The sequence below is a fragment of the Sminthopsis crassicaudata genome, chromosome 3 (genome assembly GCF_048593235.1).
Source record: "Sminthopsis crassicaudata isolate SCR6 chromosome 3, ASM4859323v1, whole genome shotgun sequence".
Lineage (NCBI taxonomy): Eukaryota > Metazoa > Chordata > Mammalia > Dasyuromorphia > Dasyuridae > Sminthopsis > Sminthopsis crassicaudata.
In genome coordinates this window covers 595038107-595062245 of record NC_133619.1, presented here as the reverse complement: position 1 = coordinate 595062245, position 24139 = coordinate 595038107, and the positions used below count along the sequence as shown (strand labels likewise).

General features: G+C 39.0%; 1 protein-coding gene across 3 annotated transcripts in view; it reads right to left on the bottom strand.

Moving 5' to 3' along the window:
- ZBTB8A (zinc finger and BTB domain containing 8A) overlaps window positions 1–15212 on the bottom strand; it is a 33547-nt gene extending 18335 nt beyond the window's left edge. Inside the window, exons 1-2 of one of the 3 annotated variants that reach the window (XR_012488515.1) lie at window positions 14909–15211; window positions 4873–4977 (exon numbers count right to left, since the gene is read on the bottom strand). The gene's annotated coding sequence lies outside the window, so the exon portion shown is untranslated. Of the gene's footprint in view, window positions 1–4872; window positions 4978–13756; window positions 14105–14908 lie in introns of those variants that run through there. The other 2 variants (XM_074305376.1, XM_074305377.1) reach the window with 2 other exon arrangements.
- Between the last annotated feature and the right edge of the window lie 8927 nt (window positions 15213–24139).

Below are 24139 nucleotides of genomic sequence, written 5' to 3'. Positions count from 1 at the left end.
AGTCCTTTGGATTTGAGGTTCATTGTTATGTTGAGCAGAGTTGCTAAGACTTTCAAAGTTGATATATATATATATAATATTTATATATTTATTTACAATATTGTTGTTACCACATAAATCATTCTCATTATGCTTCCTTCACACTTTGCATCATTTCATACAAATCTGCCCCGATTTTTCTGAAACTATCCACTTCATTTTCTTACAGTACGGCAGTATTCTATCATATAGATATATCATATCTTGTTTAGCTATTCCCCAACTGATAAGCATCTTCTTAGTTTACAATTCTTTGCTATTACAAAAAGAGTTGCTATGAATATTTTTGTACATAAAGTCATTTTCCTCCCTTTTTGTCTCCCCCATTTGACTTCTGAGCTCCTTGAGGGCAGGGAAATGTCCTTTGCCTCTCTTTGCATCTCCAGCTCTTGGTACAGTGTCTATAACACATTAGGTGCTTAATATTTATTGAATTGAACTGAACTGAATATAGCTTGGGAGAATGGAAAATAGGACAGACCTAGGGAAAGATTTGATAATGAGTTGCCTAGGATTAGTAGCTGAAGCTCTAGAAGTGAATAAATATTGAAGGAAAAAGGTATAGAAGAAATATCCTTGGGAAATACTCTATGTTTAAAGGATCTGAAAGAAAATTCTTCAGAGAAGGATCACTTACATGGTGGGTATGGTCCAGGAGGCTATTTAGGGTCTGAAGACAAGGGACATAAGTATTTAATAAAAGGGGATATCTCCCAAGCTATATTCTGCTTCCTACATGACATCTTTACTGATATGTTTCACTTGAACCTCAAATTCAACATGTCCAAAATAAAGGTCAGCTTCTTTTTTTCCTGAAAGCAAGATATTTACAGGATAAATATGAAGTAATTAACATAAGGAAGGCCCAGGAATTAAGAGGGATTGGAGAAAGGTAAAATTTTAGTTGGGACTTAAAGGAAACCAGGGAGGTCAGCAATTAGATGGGAAAAGGGAGAGCATACCCAGAGCCAAGAGATGGCTTGTATCAGCAAATCAAAGAGTACATGCTGGGAAGTAAGACTGTAAGAATGCTGGAAAGAAGGGGCTGAGTTAGGAAGGGCTTTGCATGCAAATGGTGTGGTTTTTTTTTAATTTAAATTTTTATTTGTTTAAATTTATTTATTATTTCAAATTTAATTTTTTTGTTTTTTCTTAAATTTATTTATTTATTGTTAAATTTTATTTTCAATTAAATCAAAATATTTAAATTTAAATTTAATTAAATTTGAAATTTAAAAAATTTTAAATAGTGCTGGAACTCAGTCTTCTCAGAAATCAGTCGGAGTCAGGATAATCAAATATCTTTAATTCTTGGTCAGGGGATTAGATCTAGTAATCTCCACACCACTCTCAACTCTCCACCACCATGAGATTGAGTGCCTCAATTTCCTCCTCCTACTCTTCCCACACACATCACTTCTCCCTCTTTGTCCCACCAATCAAGTCAGCACAGAACAGCTTGGGGAGGGTCAACCTTCAAACAAGTTAATAGAAAACCTTCCAATTGGCAATTAGTCTCCCGTGCTCCATTATCCAAGTGCATTTGCCTCAGTTCTAACCCTTTACAAAATAGGGGGGTGATATAGAAAGACCTGAGCTTTAGGATAATCACTCTAGTGGCTAAATAGAGAATGTACTGGAGTGGAGAAAGACAAGTAGGTAGACCCACCAGCAACTTACAGCAGTCGAGTGCAGGGTCAAAGAAGAGTAGGGGATGTATTCAGAAAATGGTATATAGGTGAAATCAGCAGGTCTGGACAATCATTTGGAAATGGGGAGTTAGGGAAAGTAGGGAAAGACGGTGAGAAATCTAGGGTGACTTCCAGATTGCCAGTCTGAGGGACTGGGAAGTAATAGGGGAAGGTTGGAGGCAGGAAGGGTTAAGGAGGGAATAATGAATTCTGGATTCTCCTGAACATCCAGTTCAAGAAATCTGAAAAGTACTTTATTATTATAAAGTTTATATACACACACACACTATATATTTATTACTATAAAGATTGATTGGAGGTTAGCAGAGAGAATGGGGCAAGAAAGGTAGTTTTAAGAATCATCAGCATAGAAGTGGTAATTAAATCAATGGATGCTGATGAAATCTCCAAGTGAAGTGATACAGATGGAGAAGAGAACCTAGCACAAAACTCTGAGGGACATCTACCATTAGCGGGTGTGATCCTGAAGAGGATCCAGTAAAGGAGACAGAAAGAGCAGATAGGTTGGAGGAAGCCCAGGAAAGAGTGAATAGTGTCAAAGCTGCAGAGTGGTCAAGGATGATAAGGACTGAACCAAGTACATATGGCCACTAAGATCATTAGTAACTTAGTGGAATCCAGAAGCTGAGTTGAAAGGGATTAAGAAAAGTGAGAGGAGAAAAGATAAAGGTACAGCTTTTTTGGAGAGTTTTGCCACAAAGGGCAGAAGAGAGATAGTATAAAAGTTAGCAATGGAAAACTGCAGGCAGTAGGAAATAAGCCAGTAGAGAGAAGAGACTGAAAATAAGTGAGTTTCTAACACTATTCCTCCATTATCCCACTTTTGTTAACTTTGATTTGTTTTTAATCTTCCCTCCAGTCTCATATCTGGTTACTAAGTTTTGTCAGTTCCACTTTCACATCCCTCCCCTTCCTTTCTCCACACAGTCAATATCCTAGTAAGAGCCTTCTCTTAGGGTGTTGTGATAATATCCTTTCAGATCTTCTGGCTTTAGTCCTTCCTTTTCTACACCTATCCTAATCCATCTTTCATATAAGCACCCTAAGAAACTTAGCTTTGTGGTCACTTAGCTGTGAAAAGGTCACCCCTGTGGTGTCTGACCATCCGCTTTCTCATGCTTGCTGTGGGGGCTTGGACAAGTCACTTAAAACCCCCAAAGACCTTATTTTCCACAGCTATAAAATGAAATATAAAATTATTAAATGGCCTGATATCTAGCTTTATACCTATGATTCCAAATTACTCCTTTGTTTAAAAAAAATATATATATACTATCTATTGATCTATTAATTAAAAGTTTAAACATTTTTGCCTGTCTTTTTTAAGGCCCTCCATAATCAGGCTTTACCTATCTTTCCAATTATCTTACAGGAAACCTTTCCACACATCCTACACTGTAAAATTATGCTCTTTTCCTCTCTAACAGATGCTTCACTCTAATTCCTCAGGGCCTTTGCTTAAAGCATTCTTTATGCCTTGAATATGTGCCTTCCCTGTTTTTTTAGCTTTGTTCAATTCCTACCCTTGCTTTTAAAGATAAATGTAAATGTTAATTCTTTCATAAAGCATTCTCTGAACTCTACAAATTAATTATGTCTTCTTGGCCATCATATAATGTTATTTGCATATTTCTAATAAATAATCATATAATATTGTACATTATAAAAACATGTTATACACATATTTAAATCTATATATTTTTATTATAACAATCTATATTGATGTATTATACTCATAAATTGCAAATTCCTTGAGAACAGGAATCATTTCTTAGGTAAATTTTCTCTCTTATGCCTTACAGATTAATAAATGTTTGTTTTATTCTATCATTTTAAAACCCCAGTGGAGCTCAGTCATGAAAGGCAGTAAAACTTGATTGGGTGTCCACATTAAATTTGGCATCAATATGGTGAGCCCCTAGATTAGTCCCTCTGTCATCTCCACTTTGTCACTTATCTTCAATCTCTCTTGTCTATTTGCTCCTTCCTTTCTTCCTACAAACACACCTATGTTTTCTCATTCTCAAAAAACACTTTATTGCCCTTTCCATCCTTACTAACTATAGTTCTATGTTTCTTCGGCCCTTTGTGGTTAAACTCCTTAAAAAGGTCATCTGTTAATCGTATAAATATGTATACATATATTGGATTTAACACATATTTTAACATATATTGGATTACTTGACATCTAGGGGAGGGGATGAGGATGGGAGTTGGGAAACTGGAACACAAGGTTTTGCAAGAGTCAATGTTGAAGAATTACAAATGCATAAGTTTTAAAAATAAAAAGCTTTTTAAAAAGTTATCTATAATTGCCTATATTTTCTCTTCTTTCACTCTCTTCTTAACCCTTTACAATCTGATTTCTGACCATATCATTCCACTGACACTGCTTCTCCAAACTTACTGGTAAGTTTTTAATCCTCAAAGCCAAGGGCCTTTTCTCCTTCCTCATTTTCTCTGATCTCTGAAGCTTCAGACACTGCTTTTGCCTTTCTAGGTTTTGGCCTTTACATATCTAAACTTCTCCTCAGGCTCTCTTGCTGGATCTTCAACCATATATATATATATATATAAAACCACTGCTGTCCACTTGTTCAAAAAATTAAGCATTCTATTTCTTGGCTCCCATCAGCTACCTCTAGAGTCTGGAATGCTTTCTTCACTAGACCAGAGGCTTCCCTGGCTTTAATAAGTCCCAACTCAAAATCCCATTTCCTCTAAGAAATTTTTCCCAACTGTGTATACTTTTTAACATATTTATTCACCTAGACTAGACTGTGAGCTCCTTGAAGGCAAGGATTGACTTTTTGTGTCCCAGTGCTTAGGCACATAGTAGGTACTTAAATATTCAATACTCAATAAATATTTACTAACTGACTGAATCAAAGCTCCCATGCCCGTCAATGATGGAATCCAGCCATGATTGTATTATTTCAGCTTAAGGAAGTCCAAGTCTCAAAGCTAAGTAATCCAGTGGATAAATCATTAGCTTGGAGTTAGGAAAACCCGAGTTTAAACCCAATCTCAGACACTTACTATATGTGTGACTCTAGGTAAGTAATTTAACTTCAGTTTATATGTTTCCTTAATTGTAAAAGGGGATAAGAAAAGTACCTACCTCACAGGATTGTTGTGAGAATCAAATGAGAAGATATTTGTAAAGCACTTAGCACGGTACTTCACACATAGTAGATGGTTGATAAACACTTGTTTCTTTCTTTTCCTTTAAGAAAAAAGAAAAAAAAGTGAGGGGTTAAAAATCATACAACTTGAACTGTTAAATCCTGAAGGGGGGAAAAATCATTTTGGCAAGCTTAATAGTGTAGTGTATGGGGGGGGAAGTATTAAGCTTAGACCCAAGAGACCTGAGCCCTAAGTTTCAGTCTACGCTAGCTCTGTAACTTGGAGCAAATCATAGAATCTTTCTGGACCTTAGTTTCTCCTCTATGAAATGGAGATAATAATTGTACTACTTAAGTCACAGAATTATGGAAAAAGCCCTAACTACCTCTAATACTATAAATAATTATGATAGTAAGGGAAATAATCAAAAAAAGTCACAGCTTTTACAGAGTTATGTATAATGTTTGGTCAACTGGCCAAGCAGAAGGAAAATTATTAATTTGTCTTTGATCAGAATTATAAAATCCAGGCCAACCTGATATTCAAAGTTAAGAAATAAGAGCATATAAAAAAAGAAGAAATGTTCAAAAAAAATGGTGGTCATAGTGAAAAACACAGAAGATATTCTGAACAAAAGTAGTAAGAAAGGGCAATCCAGAATAGCTGGAAATGAGAAGAGCTCTGTAGTAATTTTGTTTTGTTGAAGGGCAAAGTAGGGCGTTGAGATAGAGAGCCACATTAACTTAGTCACTGGAATACTAAATATGGGATCAGACGATCAGCAGACATGAAGGAACTGAATCATATGAATTTTGGCATTCTCATTATAAATCAAAGTGGACACAAAAGAAAGTTGCACCTAAATAGAAGAATTCTCTAGTTCTCCTTGAATAGAAAAATAAAGAACTTGGCTGAGTTAGTTTTATTGCCCATGCTCAGAAAACAAAAAAACACCATTTCATAGGATATTGAGTAGTCTCATATTTCAATTTCAATTCTCATAATTTCTCAATTTGTATAATCTCAATTTTCAAAAAAGAACATCATGAAAAACATAGCTTATACAACTATGTTGCAGATGAATAAAAGTTTTGCCAAAAAATGTTGTTAAAATGTGTAAGATAAGTTAAGATAAACTAAACTATTAACCATTCAAACTCTGTTATAGAGAGAGCAACTCTAATGACCAGGCCACATTGTTCAGATGTCAAATAAAAGTTTGCCAAAAAGAAAATTTTATGGCAAACTCACACAGGGCAAGCGCTCATGTGGGAGTCAGAAAAAGCCAAACAAGAACACTCAAGAACTTTAGAATTGATTGTGGTACACGGGAGGAGCCCAACACAGTGTGCCCTTGACAGCTATGCCCTAAAAGCAAAGCAGAAATGAAACAGTTCAAAAGAAACACAAGTCACACAAATTTGGAGAATCCACTCCAAATGTTCATGTGGACTTTATGTGTCCAAACTGTGGTGGAACAGTCCAAGCTCCTACTTGGATCACCCACAGTCAGACACACTGAAATTTGACATTTTGGTCCTTTTCAAGAACAAAAGACAAGAACCAATAAAATTGGGCAAAGGGGAAAATGTTAGAGAAATATTAGAAAATATGGTTCAGAAATAAGAAATGAGATACAAAAGGCTTATAGACGGCAAAAAGCCTCTTGCCTATAAACCATAATCTTCAGAAAGAATTGAGGTAATGTGGCAAGTATCAAAAAATGTCATTTAAAAATGAAAATTGATTACATTTTAATTAAGAAGAAATAATTGGTTACTAATAGGGGAATAGTATCTGAATCATTTGCCTATGTAGTCACCTCATCAAATTGTTAGAAAAAAGATGAAGATCAATGCCATACTAGAAGGAATAAAAATCAAATATCCATGCACTTAAGAACCCATCACAACCCAGCTTACTGTGGAAGTTGAGAACTCAAAATAAAAGAAAGTACACTACCACCATTTCTTAAGGAATTTAACTTCTAAATATAAATCGCCACAACAAAGGAGAAGAGCAGATTCTAGAAACTACCTTGGTTGGCAAACATTTGATTTCCTTACTAGGTAGGTAGAGAGCTTTGGCAGCTAATGATAGTACAGGTTTAGAAGCTGAAGTAATTTGCAAAATCTTACTGAGGATAATGGAAGAAAACACCAATGAAGGAGCAAACTCTTAAGACATCTAAAAATGGAATCAAGATGAGGGAAAAAATAGTTCAGACATCTTTATCAACAAGAAAGGAAATTAAGAGACTAACATTTAATTACTGATCCATATGCCTAATTCCTCATCTATTCAAAATTTTCACTTTCCCTTGCTCAGAAAGCAACTTGAAAGAGAACAGGCAGGTTTCTACAAAATGAAATGTATTTTGCCACAGCATACTACAACCTTACAATCCCAAAATGACTAAAAAAGTATATGTATGGAGAATACAAAAACAAAAACCCTAACCACTGTACTATTTGACTATAAAATGCATCTGACTGGCAGTTCTTCCAGATGCTCCATTTGTGAGTGATATTGTATTGACTGCAACAAGACCTAGAACCTTTGCAAATCTTCTAAATTAGATATAATCTTTCACGAGGCTCCAAATTCATTCACTCAAGAAGGGAAGGGAATAAGCATTTGTTAAGCACCCATTATGTGCCTGGCACTAGATTAAGTGTTTTACAAATATTTCATTTGATTCTCCTAACAATAAGTGCTGCTATTATCATTCCCCTTTTACATTTGAGGAGACTGGGCAGAGGTTAAGGGATTTGCTTAAGGTAACACAAGTATTAGGAATCTGAGGCGAAATTTGAACTCCCGTCTTTCTGATTCCAGGCCCAGCATTCTGTATCCACTCTACTTCCTAGCTGCCTCAAGAAAATCTAAAAAAACTTTCAAGAAAAACTAAGAATGTCTATTGTCCAGGCTATGATGTATATAGTTATGTGGAAAACCTTTAGGGACTGTACATATATTTTGGGTTTTTTAGAAAAAAATTTTATCAAAGCTTTTTATTTTCAAAAGATATGCATGATTTGGAACTATGCTCAAAAAGTTATCAAACTGTGCATACTCTTTGATCCAGCAGCGTTGCTACTGAGTTTGTATCCCAAAGAGATCTTAAAGAAGGGAAAGGGACTTGTATGTGTAAGAATGTTTGTGGCAGCCCTCTTTGTAGTGGCCAGAAACTGGAAATGACATGGATGCCCATCAATTGGAGAATAGCTGAATAAATTGTGGTATAGGAATGTTATGGAATATTATTGTTCTGTAAGAAAGGACCAACAGGATCATTTCAGAAAGGCCTGGAGAGACTTACATGAACTGATGCAGAGTGAAGTGAGCAGGACCAGGAGATCATTATATACTTCAACAACAATACTATAAGATGATCGATTCTGTTGGACGTGGCCCTCTCCAACAATGAGATGAACCAAATCAGTTCCAATAGAACTGAACCAGCTACACCCAGCAAAAGAATGCTGGGAGATGACTATGAACCACTACATAGAATTCCCAATCCCTCTAATTTTGAACGCCTGCATTTTGGATTTCCTTCACAGGCTAATTGTACACTATTTTAAAGTCCGATTCTTTTTGTACAGCAAAACAACTGTTTGGACATGTATACATATATTGTATTTAATTTATACTCTAACATATTTAACATGTATTGGTCAACCTGCCATCTGGGGGGAAGGGGGGAAGGAGGGGAAAAATTGGAACAAAAGCTTTGTCAATGTTTGTAAAATTACCCATGCAAATATCTGGTAAATAAAAACTATTAAAAATTAAAAAAACAAAAATAAAAACAAAAACAAAAGATATGCATGGATAATTTTTCAACATTGATCCTTGTATTCCAAATTTTTCCCCTCCTTCCCCCCACCCCCTCCTCTAGATGGCAAGTAATCCAATGCATGTTACACATGTTAAAATATAAGTAAATATATTTTGGATTTACACAGCAAATGGACAATGAGCTGGGCTCAGAATTGAACAGAGTTGAACAGGCTAGATTGCCTTAGGAAATTCTTGTACCTGAAACAAAAGTCCATTTTTTTCTACACCAGTATTCCTTCACTGATGGTGTATGTTTAGTTATAAAATACCACAGAATTAAAAGGATGATCCAAAGATCAATAGATAGATCAATAAAGTCAATCAATAAGCATTTATTAAGCACCTACTATATGCCAGGCATTGTGATAAACTCTAGGGATTCCAAACAAGGCAAAAGATTGTCCCTGCTCCCATTCTGATTGGGGAGAGAGGTAAATAACTCTATACACAAGCTATATCCAGGGGAAAGTACTAGGATTAAAAGGAAGTAGGAAAAGAAGGTGAGATTTTAGCTGGAATTTAAAGGAAGGGGACGGTGGAGATGCAAAGGAGAGCCAAGAGAGGTGCTCCAGCATCAGAAAGTGTTGGGGGTGGGAAGGGAGATAAGTCTTAGAAGGCTGTGAATGGCCAAGGGGATTTGTGTCTTTCTTATGGAAGATGACTATGGAGCCATTGGGGATTCCCTCAGGGAGAGGGAAGGGGTGTGTGAGGGAGACATGGCTGGATCACTTTACCTGCCAAGTGTAGAATGAATGCCCTTCAATGGGAATTGAGACAGACACTAACAGTGAAGTCTAGACAGAGATGAGGGCCTGCTCTGTATCATGGGAAAAAGGAGGCAAATGCATCACAGAGACAGGGCAAAGGTGAAATCAACAAGTCTTAGCAACAGACTAGATACAGAGGGTGGGGATAACGGAGGGGAGAGGATGACATCCAGATTTTGAGCTGGAGGATTGGGGGGATAATAATAATAGTTCTATTATTGTATAATAGTAATTATATATAATTATAATAATAATAGTATTATAATTAGAATATCAGAATAATTATTATTCCCTATTACTATCCAATTATATTATAATATATAATGCACTTTACTATATATTATAAGATATATATAATGTACATATTATATAATATTGTAATAGGATAGTAATAGGGACATTTGGAAAGAGGTAGGGTTTTGGGGGGAAAGGTAATGAGTTTCATTTTGGACATGTTGAGTATGTCTACAGGACATAGGAAACACGTTTGATACACCTAATAGGCAGCTGAATATGAAGGTGCAAAACAGGCAAAGGATGAGCACAGGCAGACTGACAAACATTACAAATGAGGAATTACATGGGACAAGTAGTATAAAAGATGACAGAAAAACATACTAGGGGAAAAAAGTGTCCTGTAGCAACAGTAGGAGTAAACAGTAGTATTTCACTAGTATTCACCACACAGTGTTATAAGAAAAATGCACTGGGAAATGAGTGTAAACTGTTATTTTTACCTTCTGAATCCAATTCTTCCTGTGCAACAAGAAATTTGGTTCTACACACATATATTGTATCTAGAATATACTGTAATATATTTAACATGTATAAGACTGCCTGCCATCTGGGGGAGGGGGTTGGGGGAGGAAGGGAAAAAAATCTGAAAAGAAGTAAGTGCAAGGGATAATGTTGTAAAAAATTACCCATGCATATGTAATGTCAAAAAAAAAAGTTATAATTATAAAATAAAATAAAAAAGTAAAAAAAAAAAAAAAAAAAAAAAAAAAAAAAGAAAGAAAACAAATGTTAGATGGACCTTAAGTTGGACTTGGACATTGTCCAAGGTTACAATGCATTCTGCATTTAAGAGAGAATATATTAATAATAGACAATTGGGGTAGTTAATTGGGGCACTGGATAGAGCACCAGCCCTGAAGTCAGGAGAAACTAAGCAAGATAGAGATTAGAGAACAAATTAATAATTTATTTAATGGAGAGATCTACTAGGACCAAATGGATCTATGATTTGGTCCCAGGACTGAATGAGACTATCATCTCAAAGAATCCAGCAGTGAATGTTCTTTTATAGGGTAACAATGACATAATGGGGGTGGTACCTGGATGGGGATGACCTAATTTGGGGGGGGGGGCAACTAGGATGACATAATGGGAGGTACTAGACTGGCTCCAGATATTCTAATGATGTCTAAAATGGTAAAGACCTTTATCCCATCAAACATTAAGAGGGAATAAGTATAGCCTAAGGTCTAAGATATAAGACTTTAATCCTATCAAATATCACGAGGGAATCCTCTGGGTCAGGATGTTAAAATAGAACTGTGGCACACCAACCTGAGTTCAAATCTGGCCTCAGACACTTAACACTTCCTAACTGTGTGAACCCGAGCAAGTCACTGAACCCAATTGCCTCAGCCAAAAAAAAAAAAAAAAAAGGGTAATTAATAGATTAATAACTAATGTCATATTGTAATTGTTAATAATTTCTTGATTAATAATATATAAACACAGACTCGTTAAAGTATTGGTAGCAAAATGGGTAAGAAAGGTAGGATAAGTTTAGAGGTAAACGATGGCATATATTTTAATAGCCTATAAAAAACCACTAAAGACACATCAATTAGAACAGCTCTAAAAGTTGGAGAATATTCATATAGTAGAAGGTAAATCCAGTTCACTTCAGTATCATTATAAGACATAATATTTATGGTAGATCTGCCTTAAAGGTAGGTATACCAAGCAGTCCCATGGATCACAGGGCCATTTATAGCAAGACGGTGGCAAACAGACCATTCTTTGGCTTTTTTAATTAACTCATTTCTCAATATAGTCTATCCCCTAAACAACTCTGCAGTACTAATGAAATATCTATTGTAGTGCTAACTAAATTTTGCCCTGGAAGGTACTAACCAATCAAGCCTTACTGTATTTAAGCAATAGGAATGAGGGTATTGACTATATTCTTAGAAGTACCAATTTTGTGGGTTCCTATAAAATAAAGATTTTGTTGATTGGATAACAATCTTTCTAAAGCTTTAAAAGTGGCCTTCCATTTACCTCTTGTCAGAATGAAAGCTAAAGCATGAACAGAATTTTAACCAGTTTTTATCATATTTTGAAACCTAGGATGAAAGTTTTTTAGAATTATGAGTTTACTGGAGTCTAATAAAAAGTTTATTGTTAAACAATTATGGAACCCACCCTGATAAGGCAATATATATGTCTATTATTTTTATCATCTTCTGATTTCCTCATGAATTCACTATTTAGACTATTAGCACATTACTCAGAATATTAAATATTATTACAGATTTCATTACAACCTAATTGATTAGGCAGGCTTTATATACCTTCTATAATTCCAAACATTAAAGCTAAAATTTCAAATATTGCTTATATCTGGTATTCTCCAGTAATTCATACTTTAGAGATTGTAGAAAATTGTGGTCTAGAGTTAAAGTCTACAACTGGCTCTGGAGAAAGGACCTTGTTCTAGTTCCACCCTCGAGGCACAGTTTGAATGAACTTGGACAAATCATTTATCTGTAGAATAAGAATGAGTTTACATCAAATGATCCTTTCTAGAGCCAGGATGCTAAAGAAAACATTTAGAAATGCACCACAGTAAAGATTGATTTACCTAGCAGGAAAAGCTTTTGCATATCCTAGATGAGTAGATTTTCTAGCCAATTAAGCTTAAAAACCCCTAAGGGCTAACATTTTAAAACTATTTTTGATGGATTTCTAAAATGTATGACCTCACATTCCCCACCTTATTTTTATCTTTTTGCAAAGATTCAGGTTCATTATCATGAATAGTTACTGTGCTGGGATGACAGATGAACATCAAATGGGTCCTGATCCTAACTTTTGCATATCGGCTTTCTAGAACAAGAATTCCTTGTAGTTTACCTTAGAAAGACATTTCTGGAAATTACTGAATTAAAAGACTGAATGAGCTATTTCTTCAGATAATCTTCCCCGTGATAGGTTTTTTGATTTGTCAGCAATATCCAAAAGGAGCATGATTTCTGTATCATTAACTTCCTTGTCAGCCCAAATCAGTTTCTTTATTTCACTTGTCCTAAGTCATAGAATTACAGAATGTTTTAATGGGAGGAAAGCTTCACCTCTCCAGGTGGAAAACCTAGAAGGGAAGACTTGCCCCCGGGCTGGTGAGCAGAAAACCTTAGGATCTGAAAACAGACCCTGTGTTTTAGCTCTCAAGTTTGGATTTGTGTTGGGGAGGGTCTACATCATCTAATTCTTTGTGATTCCATTTTCTGGTAGACTGACCAGATTGAGGACGACTGTTTTTTTGGGGGGAAAAAAAAAACACCTCTACAATGTCCGTTGTTTAATTTCGGAGCACATCTCAAAGGAGCCCCATCCTTGGTCACAGGATTGACATTTACATCAGTGTTTCACAACTTGCAGGTTTTGCTGCTTAGGGAGAAGGCAGCAAGGAGTTCCGGGGCAGCTTCCACTCCTCGGGCTGGGCTGCCTCCTTGTACTTATAGTTCTCAGAAATTACGGGCTCCCGGCACCGAGATGTGGCACCTTTTACCCCTGTGTAATTCCCATATTTGTCCGTCAGGTTTTGATTCCGTTCAATGAAAGATCTAGGTGTGGAGGGCAGAAGAATGTACTGGAAAGAACCCTGGCCCGGGAATCTGGTCTTTTGAAGACTTCTCTGTAAGCGCTGGGAGGTTTCCATTGTAGGGCTTGTTTTAAGGCCGTTTAGTGGTATTTAAACAGTACATTATTCTGACGTTTGTCTATCTCTTCAAGCCATCGCCCCCAATTATTACAGCTTAAAAATAATTTTAATTAACTAAATTAATAACTTATTAAATTAATAGTTGCAAACGTAAGCTTTAACACGGGTGCCTTTCAGGTTACTTGTGTAATTTTTACTAAAGCCGATACATTTAACAACAAATGAGAAGTACTAGTTTTGTGGGTTCCTGGAAAAGAAAGGATCTGCTGATTGGAAAATTCCATCTTTCTAAGGGGCCTCCCGTTTACCTCGCGTTCAGAGGGCGCGGGTTCCCGCCACTAACGCACGTGATCTTGGGGAAGTCACCGAGTCTCCGGGACGCAGTTTTCTGCACTGGGAGGGGGCTGGACCAGACGGCCGCGAGGGCCCTGCGAGGTGTGGCCCGGTCCCCGTGTAACGCGGTACCGTCGGGCTGGTCCGGGCTTTCCTACAACGAGCTCAGAGGTCTGGGGACTTTGCCGCGATCTCCTCCCAGCTGGCGGCGGGAGCCCGGAGAGCGAGCACGGGCTTCGCGGGCCCATCGGAACTCCGGCGCTCTCTGACCGGGCTCCGTCGGACGCCGCCCCATTGGTCAGTCCGCACTGTCATTCAGCCACGCAGCCAGTGCGGTGCAGACGCTCGCCGACCTCTCCGTGTCTGGGGACGCCCGACGGCTCCGGACCCGCCCGGCACCTCCGCCGCACGGCGCTGGGAAGGGCGGCGACGAGAGCGCCGGCGGCTCCGAGGCTCCTCTGCTCTTCCCGCCTCTTCCCTACCCCCGCCTCCAGCGGCGGCGAGCGGGGACTGGGCGCGACGGGGCGGGGCGGGGCGGGACGAGACGGGCGCCGGCGGCAGCTGTCAGGGCGGGCGGACTGGCGGGCGTGCAGGCGGGCGGGCGCGGCGCGGGGCGCCCGCGGGGGCCGGGAAGGGGGGTGCCGGCTATTGTCCGCGGCGCCCCTCCTGGCCAGAGAGAGAGTCGCGCGGCGCCCCGGCCCGGGACGGGAGGGGCGCCCCGGGGGCTGCGGGAGCCTCCGGCGCCTCGTTACAACCTGGCGGCTGGACCGAGCCTCCCGGCCACCTCCTCCCGAAACATCGCCCTCGTTTCCAGCGTCCCCTCCTGCTCCGGGGCCATTTCCAGCCCCTCGGAGCCGCCGCCGCTGCGCCCGGGGCTGCAAATGGCGCCCGCCCGCCCGGCTCGGCGCCCGGCTCCTCGCCGCCCTGCCCCCGGCAGCGGGAGCGTCCCGGGGCAGAGGCTCCCCCGCTCCGAGCGCGGGCCCGGAGCTGTGCGGGGCTGCCCGGGGCCGCGGCGCTCGCGCCCGCCGCCGCCTCCCTCTCCCGCAGTCGGTCGCATCTGGGCCAGCGCAGGATGAAAAGCCCGACGCCCCACCCGCCCTCCGCCCGCTCCCAGCGCTGCCACTTACCGGGTGCCGCGGGCTGCGGGCTGGGGGGGGTCCCGGCGGCCGAGCTGGGGAACTGCCCCTCGGAATCCCGTTTCCTGCCGCCCTTAAACTAGTAGCCCCAACGTGAGGGAAACAAAAGGTATTTGCTGACGTGGGCGTTGGACAGAAACGCCCGAGGGCCGGGGACACAATTAAAGGGGCAACGCACTGATTCCAGGCACCAACCAGTAGCTTCGCCCACTCCCCCACCCCTCCCTACGCCCCGATGCACCCTCCGCAGAAGCCGGGGGCCCTGGTTCCGGAGCGCCGGCCTGCGGAACCATTGTTTAATGGAGACTTTAATCTAAAATGCCCCGTGCAGAGCGCGAGGCGCCTCCGGAGGGCAGAAGGGGCCGGGTTTCTAGGGTCTGGGGAGTTGGGATTAGAAAAGAGGGAGGGACTTACACATACACGGGATCCCTGGGCACAGACATTTGACATTACTACACTGAAGTTTATCCAAATCTAATACAAACGGCTTCCCCACAGGGCTGTTTGTTGTGTTGTTTTCTTCCTTTATTGGAGCAAGCCCTCAGTCCTGGGTAACCCTTTCCTAAACCTAGATAGAATAAATCTCAGGACTGCAGGGAAATACGAGAACACAGTTCTATAGAAAAGACCAAAAAAGTAACCGAAATGTACAGTTTTGCATTTGAAAAAGGCAGGGCAGTGTATAATCTCTGGCTAGATTAGATAGTCCCAGATCTTTTCAAACTCAGAGATTCTTTAATATCTTCCCTACCTATCTGTTAGAAAGCGAAAATTGCTAATTTTCTGCAAAAACGAAACTTCCATAGGTCCTGATAAAATCCCACCTTTGTCGATGTCCGAGACCCTTCCACAAGTCCCTCCATAACGCATCTGCCCAAAGCCATGGAGGCCTTCCGTCTTAAAGGAATCAACGTGATGTTTAGTCTAACCATTTTTGATCTGTTCTTCCTGATAGAGATAGTGAATTACCATTGTCCTCACAGGGTTAGCCATTTTTCATTGGCCTATTCCTTGGATCGTAGACTGGCTTTCACTAATTCCATTTAAAAATCCAGATTATTAGCTGTACATCTTGAGGGTTTTTTGTAATTGGTGGGAATTTGAAAGAAGATGGGCCTTTTTCTTTGAATGCATTGATTGAATTGTACTAAAATACTAATTCTCTCAAAAATTATATATGTGAAGACTTCACTGAAAATTAGTTAGGAAAATTCTATCCCAGGATCATGGATTTAGAGGTAGGAGGTCCATTAGGGGACAGTTACTCTAATCTTTCCATTTTACAGATGAAGAAACTGAGACCCAGGGATGGTAAGTGACTTGCTCAGTGTCACTCAGGTAGGAAGTAGCAGAGATTTTGATTTGACTTCTCTGACTCCAAGTTATTCTTGAGGGCACCTCCATCTTCCCACTAATCTCCCCGCCTCATTCTTATCAACTCCTACCCCCAAACAATTGTTGGATAGGTCTTTGATTCTACCTTTGGACGTTGCCATTGTTCTGGTCCAGGCCCTCATCACCTTACATCTGGTGAGCTCCTTTTTCTCAGGCTTTCTTCACCTCAGTCCATTTGCCATTCAGCTGTCAGACTGACCTTTCTAAAGCCGGGGCTTTAAAGTCCCTGTCAGACCCCTCTACCCCCAATTCAAAAAACTCCAGGACGTTCCCCTTCAATATAAAATATAAAGTCTTCTGTTTGGCATTCAGAACCTTTCATAATATGGCTCCTTTCCAGTTTTCTTGAACTTTATATCCTTTCCTCTTCCTCCTCCCTCCCCATGCTTGTACTCTGAGATCCAATAATAATACTGGTTTTCTTGCTGTTCCTCAAACAAGATTCTCTTGTTTCCTGACTCGGAGCACTTTCACTGGCTGTCTCCCATACCTGGCCCCATCTTTAGCTTCAGGCTTCCTTAACGTCTTACCTTCTACAGGAAACCTATTCTCACCCTTCTTAATGTTAGTGCCTTCCTTCCTTTGATTATCCCCATTTATCCTGTGTGTATCTTATAATTTGTACCTAGTTTATTTGCATGTTGTCTTCCCCCTTAGAGTATGAACTCTCTTTTCTCTTGTCTTAAATCTTCAGCACTGTGCCCAGTAAATAATAGGCACTTAATAAAAAATATTCACTGCTCATTGGGTATCAACTCCAGTTAATTAGCATTAAGTATCTGTTATGTGCCCTGCACTCGTTATATACAAAGAGCCAATCTTTGTCTTCATGGAATTCATGATATGAGGTAGAGATGATTGATACATACAGCATATTATGTGTACATGATACAAATTTCCAATAGGGGAAAAGCAAAAGTCCTGTTCTGCTCCTATACCAATACCAGGCCAACATAGCCTTGCCTTCTGGGCCACTCCTGGGTCACACTGGAGAAGCAGAAGGAACTACCGAAAGCTGTACTTGGATCCTAAAACCTTGGATACTATGAACTTTTATAGTTTATTTGTCACCAACTACACCCTTATGGCTAACAATCTCCCACTGCTTATTTCTGTCTATCCCAGTATTAGTCAGAAGCAAACTATCCCCAAAATCTCAATATTCTCTTGTCTCCATCCTCCTTTATTCTACTCTACTATTGTTCCACTCCCCTACCACCCTTCCATGGTGCCTCTGGAATTCCCATTCATAATGAACCAATTTCTTTGTTCTGGATCTCTTTCTCTCAAATTTCAGTGACACTATGACTACCTTCTCTCTTCCTAAATCTCCCCTCTCTGGGTTTTTGAGACATCAGTCTCATGCTGCTTCTACTGGCTGATGTTTCTTAAGCTTCTCTTCTGGACCTGGTGGGAGCTAAATAAGACCCCCAGGACTTTGGCTATTGAGGAGTAGTATCCTTAGAGAAACCTGGATTATAGTAAACAATTTGAAAACCTAGTTACTCCCTAGGGCAAGCAGGGAGAAGCACTGATTTGGATCACCTGGGCCTTTTGTTGAAAACCTTAAATTGACAAAATCCAGAATAACTCCACAATTATATCCAATCAGAAAGCCAAGTTATGATGTCAACCCTAGATTACATTTCCCCTATAAAAGACCTACATTTCTGTAAATCACCCTGCCCCCAATTCCATTTTGGGATTAGATACTTGCTAAATGTCACAATAGCTAATACTAATAAACCCTAACTCTTTTTTTAGGGTTAGCATGTCAATGGCATAATCCCCCATTTGCCCTGACTTAAAGACATCTTTCTCCTTCATGGCATCTTAACAATTAACAATTGCTAAATTAATTGCTAAAACTCCTTTCATTACTTTTAAAAACCCTTATGGATCTAGCCTGCTCTTAGCAGTGTAGCAAAATCTTTGCCCCTTGATTTGGAAAAGATCTAACCCTGCAAATTCTTTTGAGGCAACTTGTGACACTGATTATTTTGGTGGGAAACATATTCTGGTGGTCTATACAGGGAGAGTCTGGCAGCATCCATGTACCTCATTAGACCTTCTTCTCTATACTCTGTGTAGGTGACCTTATCAGCTTCCATGGGTTTGACATCTCTCTGTAGTTGATTTGCTGATTCTCATTTCTAAAATCAGTCCCAATTTTTTCCTTGAGGTTCAAGCCTAACATTTCCAATTGCCAATTGAATATTTCAAACTGGACAGCATAAAAAAAAAATTCATTAGTTCCTTGGAAACTTGGCCCTTTTCTAAAGCCCATCTTTCTGATGAAGTGAGTCTCCTGTGTTCTTAATCTGAACATTATCCTCAATTCACTCTCATCCAATCAGTAGATAAATCTTGCTGTTTCTACTCCATGACATCTCTCATATCCCATCCCTTCTATGTAGCAATTTAGTTCAGGCCCCTGATCACCTTTCACCTACAGGTCTTCTAAGTGGTCTCCATGCCTCAAGCATCTCCATATTTGAATCCTTCCATACTGAAGCCAAAGTGATTTTCCTTAAGCACAGACCTATTTAGTCACTCCTTTACTCAATATATTATAGTGGCTCCCTGTTAACTCCCAGGTAAAATATAGATTCCTGTACCTTTTAAAGCTTTTCAAATTTGAGTACCAACGTAAAATTTCTGGCTTCAGTTTATATTATTTGGCTACAGGGGAAGTCAGGAGCAGAGCAGAGTAGGATTAAGGTAGAGGGGAAAACTACTAATCCTAGGGCTCTTAGACTCAGGGACCTCCAATAGGATTTGAAAGAAGGTGATTTGATTATTCCTTTCTCTCCCAATGCCTAGCTGATTCAACTAGGCTAACTTGTCTGCCCCCTAGGCAAAATAAAATAAGTCTAGATAAGCAAGTATAAGAAACAATTGAACTCAATGTTTGATAAACCCCAAAATTTAGCTCTTTTTACAAGAGCTACAGCAAAAAATAGCAAGCAATTAGACAGTCTTAAAAGTGGGTTTTGAGCAATGTGTATTAAAAATAAATAAATTTACTTAAAAAAAACATGAAAAAGTGGGTTTTGAGGAGAACATAATGATTCCATTTTGTACTATATTTGCTGTTATTATATTTATTTCACAGCATGACTTCATTGATCATATTTCCTTAGGTCCCTTCCTTCTCCCTATTATTAAAAAAAAACTCATAGGATTTTCATTAGTTCTAGGAACTCACCTTCTTCTCTTTATCCTATCTAATAAAACTGTAGTAGAAATGTATCAAATGCTAATTGACTGATAAAGAAGAAACCATTTCTTGGGTTCCTATGATGGCTCAGCTAAAGGACACATTCTTTTCTTTGAAACATTTTAAGCATCCTAATAAGTAACTTTTCCAGACTGCTTAGGCAATTTTTTTTTCCTCAGTAGTATTTTATTTTTCCAAATATATGTAGAGATAGTTTCAACATTCATTTTTGTAAGATTTTGTGTTCCAATTTTTTTTCCTTTCTTTCCCTTTGTTCCCTCCCCCCTTCCCTAGAGAACAAGCAATCTGAGATAGGGAAATGAGACAGAAAAAAACTTGTGACACTGATTATTTTGGTGGGAAACATCATTCTGATGGTCTATACAGGGAGAGTCTGGCAGCATCCAGAAAAAACAAACAAATGCTTCCACCCAAATTCACTCTCCATAGTTCTCTCTCTGGATGTGGATGTCATTTTCCATTCTAAATTTATTGGAATTGTCTTGAATCTCCAAGTCTATCAAGTTGATCATCACATAATCTTTCTTTATAATAGTTTTCTATTTTTCAAAATACATGCAAAGATAGTTTTCAACATTCACCCTTACAAAACCTTATATTCCAAATTTTTCTCCCTCCCTCCTCTTGTCCCCCCTTCCCTAGACAGCAAGTAACTCAATATATTTTAAACATATGCAATTCTTCTAAGTATATTTCCACATTTATCATGCAGCACAAGAAGAATTATAACAACAATAAAAAAGATAAAAGTACTATGTTGTGATCCACATTAAGTCCCCACAGTCCTCTCTCTGGGTGCAAATGGCTCTCTCCCTCACAAGTCTATTGGAACTGATCTGAATCAGCTTACTGTTGAAAAGAACCAAGTCCATCACAGTCTTTTATCACATAATCCCATTGATGTGTACAGTGATCTCCTGGTTCTGCTCACTTCACTTAGCATCAGTTCAATAAATCTTTCCAAGCTTTTCTGAAATCATCCTGCTGATCATTTCTTATAGAACAATAATATTCCATAACATTCATATACCATAACTTACTCAGTCATTCTCCATCTGATGGCATCCACTCACTTTCCAGTTCCTTGCCCCTACAAAAAGGGTTGTCACAAACACTTTTTTACATGTGGCTCCTTTTTTCTTTTTTATAATCTCTTTGGGATACGGACCCAAAAGTGATGATGAGGCCCTGGGTAACTAAGTAGGTGTTAACGGAGAAAACCTAAAGCCCTGAGAGTATTATAATATTCCCTAGGCAAGCTGGAAGGACTTGATGGGATCATCTCAGCTTTAATTAAGCTTTTGTTCTTGAGTAGGCCTTTTGTTCAAGTGAACTTTCATTACAATTCCACTCCGGGTAGATTTTTCTACAAATCCCATCTTTATTAATCCAATAAGAAAGCGGATACCTCCAGCAGCTATATGGCCCAGTGGATAGAGTACTGCCCTGGAGTAAGGAGGGCCTAAATTCAAATTTGACCTTAGATACTTGACACTTCTAAGCTCTGTGACCCTGGGCAAGTCACTTAAACCTAATTACCTCAAAAAAAAAAAAAATGCCTCAAGGTTATATTTCCACTCATGGTGTAAATCTCAGCTTTTAGGATTATTTTGTCGTGGTGTCTTGCTTCATGGTGCCTTTATCCTTGTTATAGCTAACTCTAGGGTTCAGAATCCCATTTAGGGTTGGCCTGCAAATCAATGGTGCTTTCCCTTTAAATAGTCTTTCAGTTTCCAAGAAAGAGAGGGGATCAGGAGAGAGAGAGAAAGAGAGGCAGAGAGAAATACAGGGAGAGAGAGAGAGAGAGAGAGAGAGAGAGAGAGAGAGAGAGAGAGAGAGAGAGAGAGAGAGAGAGAGAGAGAGAGAGAGAGAGAGAGAGAGAAGTATATGTGTATGTATAGGTATGTAGATATAAATGGTTGACCTCAAAAAGGAACAAAATGACATCATTACTGATGAGGTCTTGAATGATAGGTGAGGTTGTCAAAGAGAAACTGAAACACTAATAAAATGGTTCCCTGGGGCAGTCAGAAAGAAGGCTCTAATAATCTAGATCACTTAAACTCTGTTGGTCCTTCCCCAGTGGAGGTAATCTGGTCAGAAATCCAAGTTATGTCAAATCCCTGAGGTGAACTTTTCTGTATAACTCTGCTTATGAGCCATGGTTTGACACTGGACCACCATGGGTCAATCTGCCATAGCACTTTGTTTCATGTGTCTTTTCCCTTAGCCCTCCTCCCTGCCATGTGGTATGTCTCCTAACCCCACTATGTTTGTCAACCCCACTTCTCCTCCTTCCAGCTAGATGCTAAATATGTTTCAGGATTTAGTCTGCCAGCAAAGGGCAATGCCCCAGACTCATGGGGTATTCCCTTTCTGTCGGGTAATTGTGAGTTCCACTGGAGAATTTATCTTTTTATGCTATCCCAACTCTATTTCATACTTAGCATTCCTATCTATCATATCTGTGGTATCTCTTCATTTTGTCTGTAACTTCTAAATAAATTTCTTTTGCCAAAGAGAATGGCCGTTGTAAATTCTTCACATGACTGTACCCTAACATTTGTTGCTTTCCTAAAGTACATCACCTGGTGTCTCATCATTTGCTACCTCAGTCACATCAATTATTATGTTAGAGTCAAGTTACAGTGTGTTCACCTGTGGCTGATCAGACTGGTACAAGTTCAGAATGTTCAATCACAGTGGGCACAAATAGTCCCCATGAACATTTGGGATGGTTCTATAAATTTGTGCATCTTGCATTTCTTTTGACCTATTTCATTTCTGCTTTGCTTATAGGGCACAGCAGCTTCTTTGATGAGGGTACACCATATTGGGCAGTGTTTTCCCCCATCCTAAAATCAATTCCAGTTCTTAAAAGAGACTTTGAGAGTGTCTTTTTTTCTAACCACCATATGAGTGCTGGCCCTGTCTGAACTTTCCATAAAATACTCTTTTTTTGGCAAGCATATGTTTCACATTTTAATAATGTGGCCAGCCCAATGGAGTTGCTCTCTCTGTAACAGTTTGAATGCTTGGCAATTATATTCAAGAAAGGACTTTGTCTGGTACCTTATTCTGCCAGGTGATCTTCAGAATCTTCCTAAGAGAATTCAAATGGAAGTAATTAAATTTCCTGGCATGATGCTGGTTTACTCTGCAGATACAACAATAAGGTCAGTAAAATGGTTCTGTAGACTTTTAGTTTGATAGTCTAGTACCTCTTCTCTCCCATACTTTTCTTCAGAGCCTCCTAAAGGTCAATCTTATCAATGTGTGCCTCCCTGAAAGGTAAGTGAACTTCTCTACATCAATTAGAACTTCTCCATTTGCTGTAAACAGTGGTTTCATATATAGATGCTTGGTGATGAAGCATCTATGTTTTCTTGGTGTTAATTGTTAAGCTAAAATTGACTTGATATCCATACTTTATTGCATTTCAGCATCAGAGGCTGCAGTGAGTGAACAACCACCACAAAAAATCATTCACCAACTTTCCCTCCACTTTAGTTTAGACTTAAATACTTTTCAAGTATAAGACTGAATGTGGAACACAACATAGTGTTTTCATCTTTTTAATTGTTGTTATTGTTTGCTTGCTTTTTTTTTTTCATTTTTTTCCTTTTGATCTCATTTTTCTTCTGCAGCATGATAAATGTGGAAATATGTTTAGAAGAATTATACATGTTTAACATTACTTGCTGTCTAGGGGAGAGGATGGGAAAAAGGGAGGATGAAAAAATTTGGAACACAAGGTTTATCAAGGGTGAATGATGAAAACTATCTGCATATATTTTGAAAATAAAACAAGTTATTTTTAAAAAAAGAAAACAAGCAAAATAAAACAGTTTTTTTTTTTTTTTTTTTTTTTTTAATAAGCTTGTCCTCTTTTGGTACATTGATGATAAGGGTATTCAGGTCTTCATAAAATTTTTCATTGACTTCATCAGGGTTTGTCATAGTGGGAATTAGGCACAGATGATGTGGTGTGATATTTTCTTGCAAGTGGCAATTGTATTATCATGAGCCTGCCATTCACTTCTTTCGGTAGGCATTCAAAATTGTTGACTAGGTTACTTTTTTTTTTTTTTTTTTAGTTCCAACTCAACAAACATTTATTAAGCACTTGCTACATACAAGACACTGTGTTAGCTTCTGAGGAAACAAAGATTTAAAAAATAGTTCCTGTCCTATCATTTATTTATTTATTTTTTATTTTATAATTATAACTTTTTTTTTTTGGACAGTACATATGCATGGGTAATTTTTTACAACATTATCCTTTGCACTCACTTCTGTTCTGTTTTTCCCTTCCCTCCCTCAGTCCCTTCCCCTAGGTGGTAGGCAGTTCCATACATGTTAAATATGTTATAGTATATCCTAGATACAATATATGTGTGCAGAACCAAATTTCTTGTTGCACAGGAAGAATTGGATTCAGAAGGTAAAAATAACCTGTGAAGAAAAGCAAAAATGCAAACATTTCACACTCCTTTCCCAGTGTTCCTTCTCTGGGTTAGCTGATTCTGTCCATTATTGATCAACTGGAACTGAATTAGATCTTCTCTATGTTGAAGATATCCATT